This window comes from Pristiophorus japonicus, chromosome 15, assembly GCF_044704955.1.
Source record: "Pristiophorus japonicus isolate sPriJap1 chromosome 15, sPriJap1.hap1, whole genome shotgun sequence".
Classification (NCBI taxonomy): domain Eukaryota; kingdom Metazoa; phylum Chordata; class Chondrichthyes; family Pristiophoridae; genus Pristiophorus; species Pristiophorus japonicus.
The window spans coordinates 93,264,123-93,279,967 of record NC_091991.1 but is presented as its reverse complement, the minus strand read 5'-3'; the positions used below and the strand labels follow the sequence as shown (position 1 = coordinate 93,279,967).

The following is a 15,845-nucleotide window of genomic DNA, read 5'->3' as shown; positions in this document are numbered from 1 at the left end:
TCTTTTTATGTCTGTCACACATTATACTAAACAAATGACCAGCCAACCTGTGTCCCGTCTCTATCACAGGTCCCTGTACCTGGCAGCTGGGAGTTCCAGACCACTTTGTTTCTGATGTTCTCGCCCTGTGGGCAAAGACCACACCACGCAGACACCCGAGCACACCAGCCAAGGTCACATAAGGAATTAACGGTAGGAAAGGACATCTACAACGCAACTCATGAGCAGGAACATAGGAACAGCCCCTCGGGCCTGTTGCACCATTCAATCAGATCATAACTGAGACGTACATCAGCTCCATTTATCCGCCTTTGATACAGATCCCTATCCAGGAACTTGAGCACATAAATCTAGGCTGACACTCCAGAGAGTGCTGCACTGTCGGAGGTGCCGTCTTTCAGATGAGACGTTAAACTGAGGCCCCATCTGCTCTCACAGGTGGACGTAAAAGATCCCACGGCACCATTCCAAAGAAGAGCAGGGGAGTTATCCCCGGTGTCCTGGCCAATATTTATCCCTCAATCAACACAACAAAAACAGATAATCTGGTCATTTGTCACATTGCTGTTTGTGGGAGCTTGCTGTGCGCAAGTTGGCTGCCGCATTTCCCACATTACAACAGTGACTACATTTCCAAAAAAAAGTACTTAATTGGCTGTAAAGCGCTTTGAGACGTCTGGTGGTTGTGAAAGGCGCTATATAAATGCAAGTCTTTCTTTCTTAACTCTATCCATTTCAGTCTTGAAAGTGCCACTTGACTCCAGAATTTGCAGCTTTTGGGGTGATGATGCAGACTTCTACCACCCTTTGTGTGAAATAATGTTTCCTGTATCACCCTTGAGAGGCCTAGTTCTAACTTCAAGGTTATACCCTTTTGTTCAGGACTTCCCTACTAGAGGGAACCGTTTCCTTCTATCTACTCTGTCAAATCTTTTAATCATTGTAAACACCTCGGGGCTGAAATTCATCAACTCACTGCCCGCTGCCGCTGACATTCCTCGTGGCGACCCGCCCAGTGCCACTTTCGGGGCGGCCTGAAGCGGAGGAGCCACCGGGAACCGCCGGCTGACGTCAGTGGGCGGCCGACTGGAGCAACTGAGCTCCCGCCCGCCGAGCTCCCAGATTCCTGCGGGCGGGAGTCGGCGGGACTCTGTGCCAGGACGGGGGTGGACCGCTGACTGGAGGCTGGTCTGTCCCCGACGGTAAGTCTGAATATCCTGAAAAAAAGGTTAGTGAACATTTAAAAAAAATATGTCAACAGCGACTTACCCGCATGGGGTCCCCTGGAGGTCTTTGGGTAATTTTTTTATTTTTTAGTGTTGATTTTTATTTCCAGCTCTTTGACCCTCCGTGGGCCCAACTCCATCCTTGGCGGCACTTGTGCGGCAAGCGCCTCTGCCGCCGAGAATGAGAGCTCCCACCCGCTGCCACCCAGATTGGCGGCGTATGTCGTTGATTTGCCGCCTGCGAGGAACCTCAACGATGAATATCCCGCCCAAAGTACCGTCAGGTACCTCGGCGACCATCGGCGGCACTTTGGGTGGCACTGAGGCGGGTGGAGGCCTTGATGAAAATCGGCCCCTATTGTACATTGTTGTATTCTGGGCCCAGGTAGCAATTTTGCCATTCAATACAACATAAGAATTAGGAGCAGGAGTCTGCTCCGCCATTCAATGAGATCATGGCTATCTTCTACCTCATCTCCACTTTCCTGCACTGTCCCCATATCCCTTGATTCCCTTAATATCCAAAAATCTATCGCTCTCTGTCTTGAATATACTCAAAGACTGAGCCTCCACAGCCCTCTGGGGCAGAGAATTCCAGAGATTCAGCATCCTCTGAGTGAATTTGTTTCTCCTCATCTCAGTCCTAAATGGCCGACACCCTTATTCTGAGACTGTGATCCCTGGTTCTCGACTCCCCAGCCAGGGGAAAACATCCTCCCTGCATCTACCCTGTCAAGCCCTGTAAGAATGTTGTATGTTTCAATGAGATCATCTCTCATTCTTCTAAACTCTAGAGAATATAGGCCTAGTTTGCTCAATCTCTCCTCATAGGACAATCCCCCCATCCCAGGAATCAGTCTGGTGAACCTTTGTTGCACTCCCTCTGTGGCAAGTCTATCCTTCCTTAGGTAAGGAGACCCAAACTGTGCACACTACTCCAGGTGTGGTCTCACCAGGGCCCTGTATAAATGCAGTAAGACATCATGGGGCAAAAATTGCCCCTCTCCTTAAGGCCTGTTACCACCGCAAATCATCGGAGTGGAGTGGCCGTCGATTCTTGGAGGCATGGCCGCTGCAAGTCCAATTGCCCTCCCGAGGTTTCCCAGCGATGCCCCAATCCTCCCCCCCCCACAAATGCTCCACTGCTGCTGATCCGTGGTAAGTGCATCATCACCGTGCGCACCGCTGATCTACCCTCCCGACGGCGACATTCCCCTCGGAAAATCTTCGGCCCGCCTAGCGGTGCCAAAACCTGTTTGCCCGGCGGTCCAGTGAGGCTGTGGCTTTCTGCAGCGGTGGAGGCTTTCCTTAAAGGGGAGGGCCTACTGCCGCTGCCGCCATGTTTTTTTTCACGGCCGACTGCCATGTCGGCCCGACAATTATGCCCCCGGGTTTGGCCAGGCCACCAACAGGCAGCCTGGCACCCCCGCTCGGGAGCCAGGCCTCTGGCCCGGTCAAAACCCTCCCTGGAGTGCACACATTTACCACAAAGTGTCCCCCGATAATGGCGAAGGTAGAATTAAATGGACTCCCCGTGTCCATGGAGCTGGACACGGTTGCAAGCCAGTCCATAATCAGCAAAAAGACTTTCGATAAATTGTGGTGCATCAAGGCCTCAAGGCCAGTCCTGACTCCCATTCCTACTAAACTGAGAACGTACACAAAGGAACTGATTTTCGTAATTAGCAGTGCTACCGTAAAGATCTCCTACAATGGAGCGGTGCACGAGTTACCACTCTGGGTGGTACCAGGTGATGGCCCCACGCTGTTTGTCAGGAGCTGGCTGGGAAAGATACGCTGGAACTGGGACGACGTCCGAGCGCTTTCGTCCGTCGACACCACCTCATGTGCCCAGGTCCTAAACAAGTTCCCCTCACTGTTCAAACCGGGCATCAGGAAGTCCCAAGGAGCAAAAGTGCAGATCCATTTGATTCCGGGGGCGCGACCTATCACAAGGCGAGAGCAGTACCTTACATGATGAGAGAGAGGGTGGAGATCGAGCTGGACAGGCTGTAAAGAGAGGGCATCATTTCGCTGATCTAATTCAACGAGTGGGCCAGTCCGATTGTTCCAGTCCTCAAGGGAGACAGCACCATCAGAATCTGTGGTGATTACAAAGTAACTATCAATCATTTCTCACTGTAGGATCAATACCCGCTACCGAAGGCAGACGACCTATTTGCAACGCTGGCGGACGGGAAAACGTTCACGAAGCTGGACTTGACCTCGGCCTACATGACGCAGGAGCTGGAGGAATCATCGAAAGGCCTCACGCACAAAGGTCTCTTCATTTACAACAGATGCCCGTTTGGGATTCGATCGGCCACGGCGATATTCCAGAGGAACATGGAAAGCTTGCTGAAGTCGGTCCCGCGCACTGTGGTCTTTCAGGATGACAACTTGGTTACAGCTCGGGACACCGTCGAGCACCTGCAGAACCTGGAGGAGGTTCTTAGTCGGCTTAATCGTGTGGAGCTGAGGCTAAAACGCTCGAAGTGCGTTTTCCTGGTGCCTGAAGTGGAGTTCCTGGGGAGAAGAATCACAGCAGACGGCATCAGGCCCACCGAGTCAAAGACGGAAGCAACCAAGAACACCCCGAGATCACAGAATGTGACGGAGCTGCGGTCGTTTCTAGGACTCCTGAACTATTTTGGTAACTTCTTACCGGGATTTAGCACATTGTTAGAACCCCTGCACTCCTTACTGCGTAAAGGAGATGTATGGATATGGGGTAAAAGCCAAGAAAATGCCTTTGAGAAAGCTAGGAAGCTGTTATGCTCAAACAAATTGCTTGTGTTGTACGATCCATGTACGGGGTCGGGTGTGTATTGCAACAAGCTAATGAATTTAGGAATTTGAAACCAGTTGTTTATGCATGTCTAAGGCCGAGAGGGCCAACAGTATGATCGAAAAAGAAGCGTTAGCGTGTGTTTACAGTGAAGAAAATGCATCAATATCTGTTCGGGCTCAAATTTGAATTGGAAACCGACCATAAGCCGCTAATATCCCTTTTTTCTGAAAGCAAGGGGATACATACAAATGCATCGGCCAGCATCCAGAGATGGGCACTCATATTGTCTGCATACAACTACGCCATCCGCCACAGGCCAGGCCCAGAAAACTGTGTCAATGCTCTCAGTAGGCTACCATTGTCCACCACCGGGGTGGAGATGGCACAACCTGCAGATTTAGTTATGGTAATGGAAGCATTCACTTGTCACCGCCTGACAGATTAGAACCTGGATGAGCCAGAACCCCTTACTGTCCTTAGTAAAAACTGTGTGCTCCACGGGAGTTGGTCCAGTGTCCCGTTAGAGATGCAGGAAAGAATAAAGCCGTACCAGCAGCGCAAAGGTGAAATGTCTATACCGGCAGACTGCCTCCTATGGCGTAATCGGGTAGTGGTGCCAAAAAAGGGCAGGGACACTTTCATCAGTGATCTCCACAGCACCCATCCAGGCATCGTAATGATGAAAGCGATAGCCAGATCCCACGTGTGGTGTCCCGGTATCGATGCAGACTTAGAGTCCTGCGTGCACAAATGTAATACATGTTCACAGTTAAGCAATGCTTCCAGGGAGGCGCCACTAAGTTTATGGTCCTGGCCCTCCAAACCATGGTCTAGGATCCATGTCCGACTATGCAGGCCCATTCTTGGGAAAAATGTTCTTAGTGGTTGTAGATGCGTACTCCAAATGGATTGAATGTGTGATAATGTCAGCAAGCACGACGGCTGCCACGCATGGCCTGCCTGATGTCCTTCTAAGTGACAATGGGCCGTGCTTTACCAGTGCCGAGTTCAAGGAGTTCATGACCCGCAATGGGATCAAACATGTAACATCTGCCCCGTTTAAAGCAGCGTCCAACGGTCAGGCAGAACGAGCAGTTCAAACAACCAAGCAGAGCTTGAAAAGGGTAACTGAAGGCTCACTGCAGATTTGCTTATCCTGAGTCTTGCTTAGTTACTGCACAAGACCCCACTCGCTCACTGGGGTCCCTCCTGCTGAACTGCTCACTTAAGACAAGGCTCTCGTTAGTCCACCCTGATCTACACGAACAGATAGAGAGCAGGCGGCTTCATGATCGCACAAATGTGTCACGCGAAATTGAGATAAATGATCCTGTATTTGTGTTGAACTATGGACAAGGTCGCAAGTGGCTTCCTGGCATTGTTTTGGCCAAAGAGGGGAGTAGGGTGTTTGTGGTCAAACTCTCAAATGGACTCACCTGCAGGAAACACTTGGACCAAACCAAACTCAGATTTACGGACTATCCAGAACAACCCACAATAGACTTGACCTTTTTCGACCCTCCAACACACACACAGTGGCAACCGACCCAGCGGTTGAATACAAAGCAGAACCCATCACCCGCAGCAGCCCAGCAGAACTCACCACCCCCAGCAGTCCAGCAAGGCCAGCTGCCCAGTGAGGGCCCAACAAATGACTCACCAAAACCAGCATTGGCACTGAGACGATCAACCAGGGAAAGGAAGGCCCCAGATCGACTCACATTGTAAATAGTTACACTTTGGGGGGGGAGTGTTGTTAAGTATGTAAACCTGTAAATACCATGTCTAACCACCAGAGAGGGCTTATTCCCTGGAGTCCCAAGGGATCCCACAATCCCTTGGGAGCGCCTGTATATAAGTAGGCCTCACTGGCTGGAGAGGCACTCTGAGATCTGTAATAAAGGACGACGGTCACACTTTACTTTGAGCTTGCAGTATCTAGTCTGATTGTTTATTCAAGACATAACAGTAAGATTCCCTTTAAAAGGGTCCTGATGGTGAGGTTCCAATTGTGAGACTGCTGCCTAATCTACTTGGAGTGGGGCGTGCAATGGGCATCTGACCCGAACCTGCCAAACTCCCACCCAGCGGGCTTGGTTGAAATTGGGGCTTGCCGATTCGCTATCACCCGATTTACATGATCGTACGAAGTCACAATCAACCCTCAATGTGTTCCACCAGACACAGTCAACTGGTGCGTTAGCCCAGGTCACGCAAGCAGCTCCCAGCTCCCGAACGGCATTGGCTGCAGACCTGATGCCTTTTGATTTCTGCTTGGGGGACAGTGTAGAAGCAAGCTAGAGAAAGGGGAACAGAATTTTAAGAGTGCGGGTGGTGATTATAAGAAGCTGAGTTTTAGTCTTTGCATCAACCATCATGAGATTCACTGAGTGATCCATTATATCCAAGCTATGGAAGGTCTTGGATCACCTGAGCCTATCTCTGACACCCAACATTGCTGGTTATTGCCATACATTGAACGCTGCAATCAGGAGGTTGTGTGGAATACTGGTTTGGAGGAATGGGACAACTGAGAGACTTGTAAACTGTGCGGTTAGCCCCTGTTTATTCCCTCCTCCTAGGTGTGGAGCTTATCACACAACGTCAAGCTGATGGGCTCCATGGAAGGGATGGGGGTTCCTATCACCTCGCTCTCGATATCTGGGAATACCTTGATATCTGCATCACGTGGTGCCTATACCTGAAGATCTGGAATCTTGCCTACGACTGCCAGCACAACACCATTGTGCCTTTCCATAACCGTACTGCCATCATAGGCTTGTCGCAAGACAGCAACTTGGTGTGCTTCCCAAAGACCGCGGACTCGGAGAAAATAATCCTCTGGAATTGTGAAGAAGGTGAGGGCTTAGGTTATTTGTATCACTAGATATTATCGAACATAACCTGTCTGGCAAAAGGTTAACAGCAAAGAACTCACCTCTATTTTGGCCCCACTCCACCCTGTAGTACAAGTGCATGGGTGAAGTATCTAAGAAGGCAAACTCCCATGAATGCTCTGCTGATAATAATAGAGCAGATTGTCCTCTGCTTGCACTTGGATATCAAACAGAGATTCCGTCAAGTGTGTAATTAAGAGTAATAAGCCGTTGGATGGAGAGGCGACAGTGTCTTCTCATCCCTGGAGGGATATGTCTGACCCATATTATGATGGCTTTAACTTGGTTATTGCACGACTCAAAAGAGGTGGAACTGATACTTTACTGGGACAAGGAATGTCACCGGCTATCTCTACGTACAAATTAGGACTTGCTCAGTCCAGACAGCGATGGGAGGGAGAATATTTCTCTACAGACAGTGATAGGAGTGGGGAGTTTCTCTACAGACTGTGATGGGTGGCAGGGGGGAGTTTCCCTATAGTGTGATGGGAGGGGGGTTTCTCTATAGTGTGATGGGAGGGGGAGTTTCTCTGTAGTGTGATGGGAGGGGGGTTTCTCTATAGTGTGATGGGAGGGGAGTTTCTCTATAGTGTGATGGGAGGGGGAGTTTCTCTATAGTGTGATGGGAGGGGGGTTTCTCTGTAGTGTGATGGGAGGGGGGTTTCTCTGTAGTGTGATGGGAGGGCGAGTTTCTCTATAGTGTGATGGGAGGGGGGTTTCTCTGTAGTGTGATGGGAGGGGGGTTTCTCTATAGTGTGATGGGAGGGGAGTTTCTCCATAGTGTTATGGGAGGGGGGGGTTCTCTATAGTGTGATGGGAGGGAGTTTCTCTATACACAGTGATGGGAGGGGGGTTTCTCTATAGTAGATGGGAGGGGGGTTTCTCTATAGTGTGATGGGAGGGGGGTTTCTCTATAGTGTGATGGGAGGGGGAGTTTCTCTATAGTGTGATGGGAGGGGGAGTTTCTCTATAGTGTGATGGGAGGGGGGTTTCTCTATAGTGTGATGGGAGGGGGGTTTCTCTATAGTGTGATGGGAGGGGGGTTTCTCTATAGTAGATGGGAGGGGGGTTTCTCTATAGTGTGATGGGAGGGGGGTTTCTCTATAGTGTGATGGGAGGGGGGTTTCTCTATAGTGTGATGGGAGGGGGAGTTTCTCTATAGTGTGATGGGAGGGGGGTTTCTCTATAGTGTGATGGGAGGGGAGTTTCTCTATAGTGTGATGGGAGGGGGAGTTTCTCTATAGTGTGATGGGAGGGGGGTTTCTCTGTAGTGTGATGGGAGGGGGAGTTTCTCTATAGTGTGATGGGAGGGGGAGTTTCTCTGTAGTGTGATGGGAGGGGGGTTTCTCTATAGTGTGATGGGAGGGGGAGTTTCTCTATAGTGTGATGGGAGGGGGAGTTTCTCTATAGTGTGATGGGAGGGAGGTTTCTCTATAGTGTGATGGGAGGGGGGTTTCTCTATAGTGTGATGGGAGGGGGGTTTCTCTATAGTGTGATGGGAGGGGGGTTTCTCTATAGTGTGATGGGAGGGGGGTTTCTCTATAGTGTGATGTGAGGGGGGTTTCTCTATAGTGTGATGGGAGGGGAGTTTCTCTATAGTGTGATGGGAGGGGGGTTTCTCTGTAGTGTGATGGGAGGGGGAGTTTCTCTATAGTGTGATGGGAGGGGAGTTTCTCTATAGTGTGATGGGAGGGGGGTTTCTCTATAGTGTGATGGGAGGGGGAGTTTCTCTATAGTGTGATGGGAGGGGGGTTTCTCTATAGTGTGATGGGAGGGGGAGTTTCTCTATAGTGTGATGGGAGGGGAGTTTCTCTATAGTGTGATGGGAGGGGGAGTTTCTCTATAGTGTGATGGGAGGGGAGTTTCTCTGTAGTGTGATGGGGGGGGTTTCTCTATAGTGTGATGGGAGGGGGGTTTCTCTATAGTGTGATGGGAGGGGGAGTTTCTCTATAGTGTGATGGGAGGGGGGTTTCTCTATAGTGTGATGGGAGGGGGAGTTTCTCTATAGTGTGATGGGAGGGGGAGTTTCTCTATAGTGTGATGGGAGGGAGGTTTCTCTATAGTGTGATGGGAGGGGGGTTTCTCTATAGTGTGATGGGAGGGGGGTTTCTCTATAGTGTGATGGGAGGGGGAGTTTCTCTATAGTGTGATGGGAGGGGGAGTTTCTCTATAGTGTGATGGGAGGGAGGTTTCTCTATAGTGTGATGGGAGGGGGGTTTCTCTATAGTGTGATGGGAGGGGGGTTTCTCTATAGTGTGATGGGAGGGGGGTTTCTCTATAGTGTGATGGGAGGGGGGTTTCTCTATAGTGTGATGTGAGGGGGGTTTCTCTATAGTGTGATGGGAGGGGAGTTTCTCTATAGTGTGATGGGAGGGGGTTTTCTCTGTAGTGTGATGGGAGGGGGAGTTTCTCTATAGTGTGATGGGAGGGGGGTTTCTCTATAGTGTGATGGGAGGGGGGTTTCTCTATAGTGTGATGGGAGGGGGGTTTCTCTATACTGTGATGGGAGGGGAGTTTCTCTATAGTGTGATGGGAGGAGGGTTTCTCTATAGTGTGATGGGAGGGGGGTTTCTCTGTAGTGTGATAGGAGGGGAGTTTCTTCTATAGTGTGATGGGAGGGGGGTTTCTCTATAGTGTGATGGGAGGGGAGTTTCTCTATAGTGTGATGGGAGGAGGGTTTCTTTGTAGTGTGATGGGAGGGGGAGTTTCTCTTTAGTGTGATGGGAGGGGAGTTTCTCTATAGTGTGATGGGAGGGGGGTTTCTCTATTGTGTGATGGGAGGGGGAGTTTCTCTATAGTGTGATGGGAGGGGGAGTTTCTCTATAGTGTGATGGGAGGGGGGTTTCTCTATAGTGTGATGGGAGGGGGGTTTCGCTATAGTGTGATGTGAGGGGGGTTTCTCTATAGTGTGATGGGAGGGGAGTTTCTCTATAGTGTGATGGGAGGGGGGTTTCTCTGTAGTGTGATGGGAGGGGGAGTTTCTCTATAGTGTGATGGGAGGGGGGTTTCTCTGTAGTGTGATGGGAGGGGGGTTTCTCTGTAGTGTGATGGGAGGGGGGTTTCTCTATCGTGTGATGGGAGGGGAGTTTCTCTATAGTGTGATGGGAGGGGAGTTTCTCTATAGTGTGATGGGAGGGGGGTTTCTCTATAGTGTGATGGGAGGGGGAGTTTCTCTATAGTGTGATGGGAGGGGGAGTTTCTCTATAATGTGATGGGAGGGGAGTTTCTCTATAGTGTGATGGGAGGGGGGTTTCTCTATAGTGTGATGGGAGGGGAGTTTCTCTATAGTGTGATGGGAGGGGGAGTTTCTCTATAGTGTGATGGGAGGGGAGTTTCTCTGTAGTGTGATGGGGGGGGGGTTCTCTATAGTGTGATGGGAGGGGGGTTTCTCTGTAGTGTGATGGGAGGGGGAGTTTCTCTATAGTGTGATGGGAGGGGGGTTTCTCTATAGTGTGATGGGAGGGGGAGTTTCTCTATAGTGTGATGGGAGGGGGAGTTTCTCTATAGTGTGATGGGAGGGGGGTTTCTCTATAGTGTGATGGGAGGGGGAGTTTCTCTATAGTGTGATGGGAGGGGGAGTTTCTCTATAGTGTGATGGGAGGGGAGTTTCTCTATAGTGTGATGGGAGGGGGAGTTTCTCTATAGTGTGATGGGAGGGGGGTTTCTCTATAGTGTGATGGGAGGGGAGTTTCTCTATAGTGTGATGGGAGGGGGGTTTCTTTGTAGTGTGATGGGAGGGGGAGTTTCTCTTTAGTGTGATGGGAGGGGAGTTTCTCTATAGTGTGATGGGAGGGGGGTTTCTCTATAGTGTGATGGGAGGGGGAGTTTCTCTATAGTGTGATGGGAGGGGGAGTTTCTCTATAGTGTGATGGGAGGGGGGTTTCTCTATAGTGTGATGGGAGGGGGGTTTCGCTATAGTGTGATGTGAGGGGGGTTTCTCTATAGTGTGATGGGAGGGGAGTTTCTCTATAGTGTGATGGGAGGGGGGTTTCTCTGTAGTGTGATGGGAGGGGGAGTTTCTCTATAGTGTGATGGGAGGGGGAGTTTCTCTATAGTGTGATGGGAGGGGAGTTTCTCTATAGTGTGATGGGAGGGGGGTTTCTCTATAGTGTGATGGGAGGGGGAGTTTCTCTATAGTGTGATGGGAGGGGGGTTTCTCTATAGTGTGATGGGAGGGGGAGTTTCTCTATAGTGTGATGGGAGGGGAGTTTCTCTGTAGTGTGATGGGAGGGGGGTTTCTCTATAGTGTGATGGGAGGGGGGTTTCTCTATAGTGTGATGGGAGGCGGAGTTTCTCTATAGTGTGATGGGAGGGGGGTTTCTCTATAGTGTGATGGGAGGGGGAGTTTTTCTATAGTGTGATGGGAGGGGGAGTTTTTCTATAGTGTGATGGGAGGGGGGTTTCTCTGTAGTGTGATGGGAGGGGGGTTTCTCTATAGTGTGATGGGAAGGGGGGTTCTCTATAGTGTGATGGGAGGGGGGTTTCTCTATAGTGTGATGGGAGGGGGGTTTCTCTATAGTGTGATGGGAGGGGGGTTTCTCTATAGTGTGATGGGAGGGGAGTTTCTCTGTAGTGTGATGGGAGGGGGGTTTCTCTGTAGTGTGATGGGAGGGGGGTTTCTCTGTAGTGTGATGGAAGGGGGAGTTTCTCTATAGTGTGATGGGAGGGGAGTTTCTCTAAAGTGTGATCGGAGGGGGGTTTCTCTGTAGTGTGATGGGAGGGGGGTTTCTCTGTAGTGTGATGGGAGGGGGGTTTCTCTGTAGTGTGATGGAAGGGGGAGTTTCTCTATAGTGTGATGGGAGGGGAGTTTCTCTATAGTGTGATGGGAGGGGGGTTTCTCTATAGTGTGATGGGAGGGGGAGTTTCTCTATAGTGTGATGGGAGGGGAGTTTCTCTATAGTGTGATGGGAGGGGGGTTTCTCTATAGTGTGATGGGAGGGGGGTTTCTCTATAGTGTGATGGGAGGGGGGTTTCTCTGTAGTGTGATGGGAGGGGGGTTTCTCTATAGTGTGATGGGAGGGGGAGTTTCTCTATAGTGTGATGGGAGGGGGAGTTTCTCTATAGTGTGATGGGAGGGGGTTTTCTCTATAGTGTGATGGGAGGGGGAGTTTCTCTGTAGTGTGATGGGTGGGGGGTTTCTCTATAGTGTGATGGGAGGGGGGTTTCTCTATCGTGTGATGGGAGGGGGGTTTCTCTATAGTGTGATGGGAGGGGGGTTTCTCTATAGTGTGATGGGAGGGGGGTTTCTCTATAGTGTGATGGGAGGGGGAGTTTCTCTATAGTGTGATGGGAGGGGGAGTTTCTCTATAGTGTGATGGGAGGGGGAGTTTCTCTATAGTGTGATGGGAGGGGGGTTTCTCTATAGTGAGATGGGAGGGGGAGTTTCTCTGTAGTGTGATGGGAGGGGGGTTTCTCTATAGTGTGATGGGAGGGGGGTTTCTCTATAGTGTGATGGGAGGGGGGTTTCTCTATAGTGTGATGGGAGGGGGAGTTTTTCTATAGTGTGATGGGAGGGGAGTTTCTCTATAGTGTGATGGGAGAGGAGTTTCTCTGTAGTGTGATGGGAGGGGGGTTTCTCTATAGTGTGATGGGAGGGGGAGTTTCTCTATAGTGTGATGGGAGGGGAGTTTCTCTGTAGTGTGATGGGAGAGGAGTTTCTCTGTTATGTGATGGGAGGGGAGTTTCTCTATAGTGTGATGGGAGGGAGTTTTTCTATAGTGTGATGGGAGGGGGGTTTCTCTGTAGTGTGATGGGAGGGGAGTTTCTCTATAGTGTGATGGGAGGGGAGTTTCTCTATAGTGTGATGGGAGGGGGGTTTCTCTATAGTGTGATGGGAGGGGGGTTTCTCTATAGTGTGATAGGAGGGGAGTTTCTCTGTAGTGTGATGGGAGGGGGGTTTCTCTATAGTATGATGGGAGGGGAGTTTCTCTATAGTGTGATGGGAGGGGGGTTTCTCTATCGTGTGATGGGAGGGGGGTTTCTCTATAGTGTGATGGGAGGGGGGTTTCTCTATAGTGTGATGGGAGGGGAGTTTCTCTATAGTGTGATGGGAGGGGAGTTTCTCTGTAGTGTGATGGGAGGGAGGTTTCTCTGTAGTGTGATGGGAGGGGGATTTCTCTGTAGTGTGATGGGAGGGGGGTTTCTCTGTAGTGTGATGGGAGGGGGGTTTCTCTGTAGTGTGATGGGAGGGGGGTTTCTCTGTAGTTTGATGGGAGGGGGGTTTCTCTTTAGTGTGATGGGAGGGGGAGTTTCTCTATAGTGTGATGGGAGGGGGTGTTCTCTATACACAGTGATGTGAGGGGGAGGTTTCTCTGTAGACAGAGGTGGGGGAAGTGCCTGTATATATAAAATCATAGAAATTTACAGCACGGAAGGAGGCCATTTTGGCCCATCGTGTCCACGCCGGCCGACCAAGATCTATCCAGCTTAATCCCACTTTCCAGCTCTAGGTCCATAACCCTGTAGGTTACGGCACTTCAGGTGCACATCCAAGTACTTTTTAAATGTGGTGAGGGTTTCTGCCTCTACTACCCTTTCAGGCAGTGAGTTCCAGACCCCCACCACCCTCTGGGTGAAGAAATTTCCCCTCAAATCCCCTCTAAACCTTCTACCAATTACTTTGAATTTATGCCCCCTGGTTGTTGATCCCTCTGCTAAGGGAAATAGGCCCTTTCTATCCACTCTATCTCGGCCCTTCATAATTTTCTGCACCTCAATGAGGTCACCCTTCAGCCTCCTCTGTTCCAATGAAAACAAATCTAGCCTATCTAATCTGTGCTCATAGCTTAGATTCTCCACTCTCCTCGACATCCTCATAAATATCCTCTGTACCCTCTCCAGTACAATCACGTCCTTCCTGTAATATGATGACCAGAAGTGCATGCAGTACTCCAGCTGTGGCCTAACTAGTGTTTTATACAGTTCAAGCATAACCCCCCTGCTCTTGTATTCCATGCCTCGGCTAATAAAGGCAAGTATTCCATATGCCTCCTTAACCACCTTATCTACCTGGCCTGCTACCTTCAAGGATCTGTGGACATGCACTCCAGGGTCCCTTTGTTCCTCTACATTTCTCAGTGTCCAACCATTTAATGCTTATTCCCTTGTTAGTCCTCCCCAAATGCATTACCTTACACTTCTCCGAATTAAATTCCATTTGTCACTGTTCTGCCCATCTTCCTGCAGTCCACAGCTTTCTTCTTCATTATCAACCACACAATCGATTTTAGTATCATCTGCAAACTTCTTAATCATACCCTCAACATTCAAGTCTTGATCGTTGATATATACCACAAAAAGCAAGGGACCTAGTACTGAGTCCTGTGGAACCCCACTGGAAACATCCTTCCAGTCACAAAACACCCTATTGTAACGGCTGCCTTGCTCTTTTCATTTTGATGCTTTAAACATCGAATTACATACACTCAGTTGTAGTAAAGGCAGGATTGGATCTTTTATTTAAACATTCATACGAAACAAACCCAGTATGAAAGTTACCGAGATACTTCACAAAGGCAGCTTGCTCCGATTTCCGTGGCTGCTGGTGACACACCTTCCAGGATTCCAGTGTGTGAACAGTCCGTGTCAAACTTTCATCTTTATAGCAACAAAAACCTTTGAACTCTTATTTCTTTGCATAGTCCATTTAGACAATTAACATGCAGATGATTTAGAATTGTCCTGAAATCACGGCTAACTACTTTCTGAATGACTATACACAAACCAGATTGTTTAACATACAGATGATATCATCAAATAGTAACAAGGTACACTCAAATACAGACGATAGAAATTTAGAAACATAGAAAATAGGTGCAGGAGTAGGCCAGTCGGCCCTTCAAGCCTGCACCACCATTCAATAAGATCATGGCTGATCATTCACCTCAGTACCCCTTTCCTGCTTTCTCTCCATACCCCTTGATTCCTTTAGCCGTAAGGGCCATATCTAAGTTCCTCTTGAACTAGCATCAACAACTCTCTGCGGTAGGGAATTCCACAGGTTAACAACTCTCTGAGTGAAGAAGTTTCTCCTCATCTCAGTCCTAAATGGCTTACCCCTTATCCTTAGACTATATCTCCTGGTTCTGGACTTCCCCAACATTGGGAACATTCTCCCCGCATCTAACCTGTCCAGTCCCGTCAGAATTTTATGTTTCTATGAGATCCCCTCTCATCCTTCTAAACTCCAGTGAATACAGGCCCAGTCAATCCAGTCTCTGCTCATATGTCAGTCCTGCCATCCCGGGAATCAGTCTGGTGAACCTTTGCTGCACTCCCTCAATAGCAAGAACATCCTTCCTCAGATTAGGAGACCAAAACTGAACACAATATTCCAGACGAGGCCTCACTAAGGCCCTGTACAACTGCAGTAAGACCTCTCTGCTCCTATACTCAAATCCCCTCACTATGAAGGCCAACATACCATTTGCCTTCTTCACCGCCTGCTGTACCTACATGCCAACTTTCAATGACTGATGTACCATGACACCCAAGTCTCGTTGCACCTCCCCTTTTCCTAATCTGCCGCCATTCAGATAATATTCTGCCTTCATGTTTATGCCCCCAAAGTGGATAACCTCACATTTATCCACATTTTACTGCATCTGCCACTCGTTTGCCCACTCACCTAATCTGTCCAAGTAACCCTGCAGCCTTTTAGCGTCCTCCTCACAGTTCACATCCCCACCCAGCTTCGTGTCATCTGCAAACTTGGAGATATTACACTCAATTCCCTCATCCAAATCATCAATGTATATTGTAATTAGCTGGGGTCCCAGCACTGAGCTCTGCGGCACCCTACTAGTCACTGCCTGCCATTCTGAAAAGGATCCATTTATCCCGACTCTCTGCTTCCTGTCTGCCAACCAGTTCTCCATCCACGTCAGTACATTACCCCCAATACCATGTGCTTTAATTTTGCACACCAATCTC

At 49.5% G+C, this 15,845-nt stretch overlaps 1 pseudogene; it reads left to right on the top strand.

The window, feature by feature from the left end:
• LOC139281564 (NACHT domain- and WD repeat-containing protein 1-like) overlaps positions 1-15,845 on the top strand; it is a 120,326-nt pseudogene that overhangs the window by 92,171 nt on the left and 12,310 nt on the right.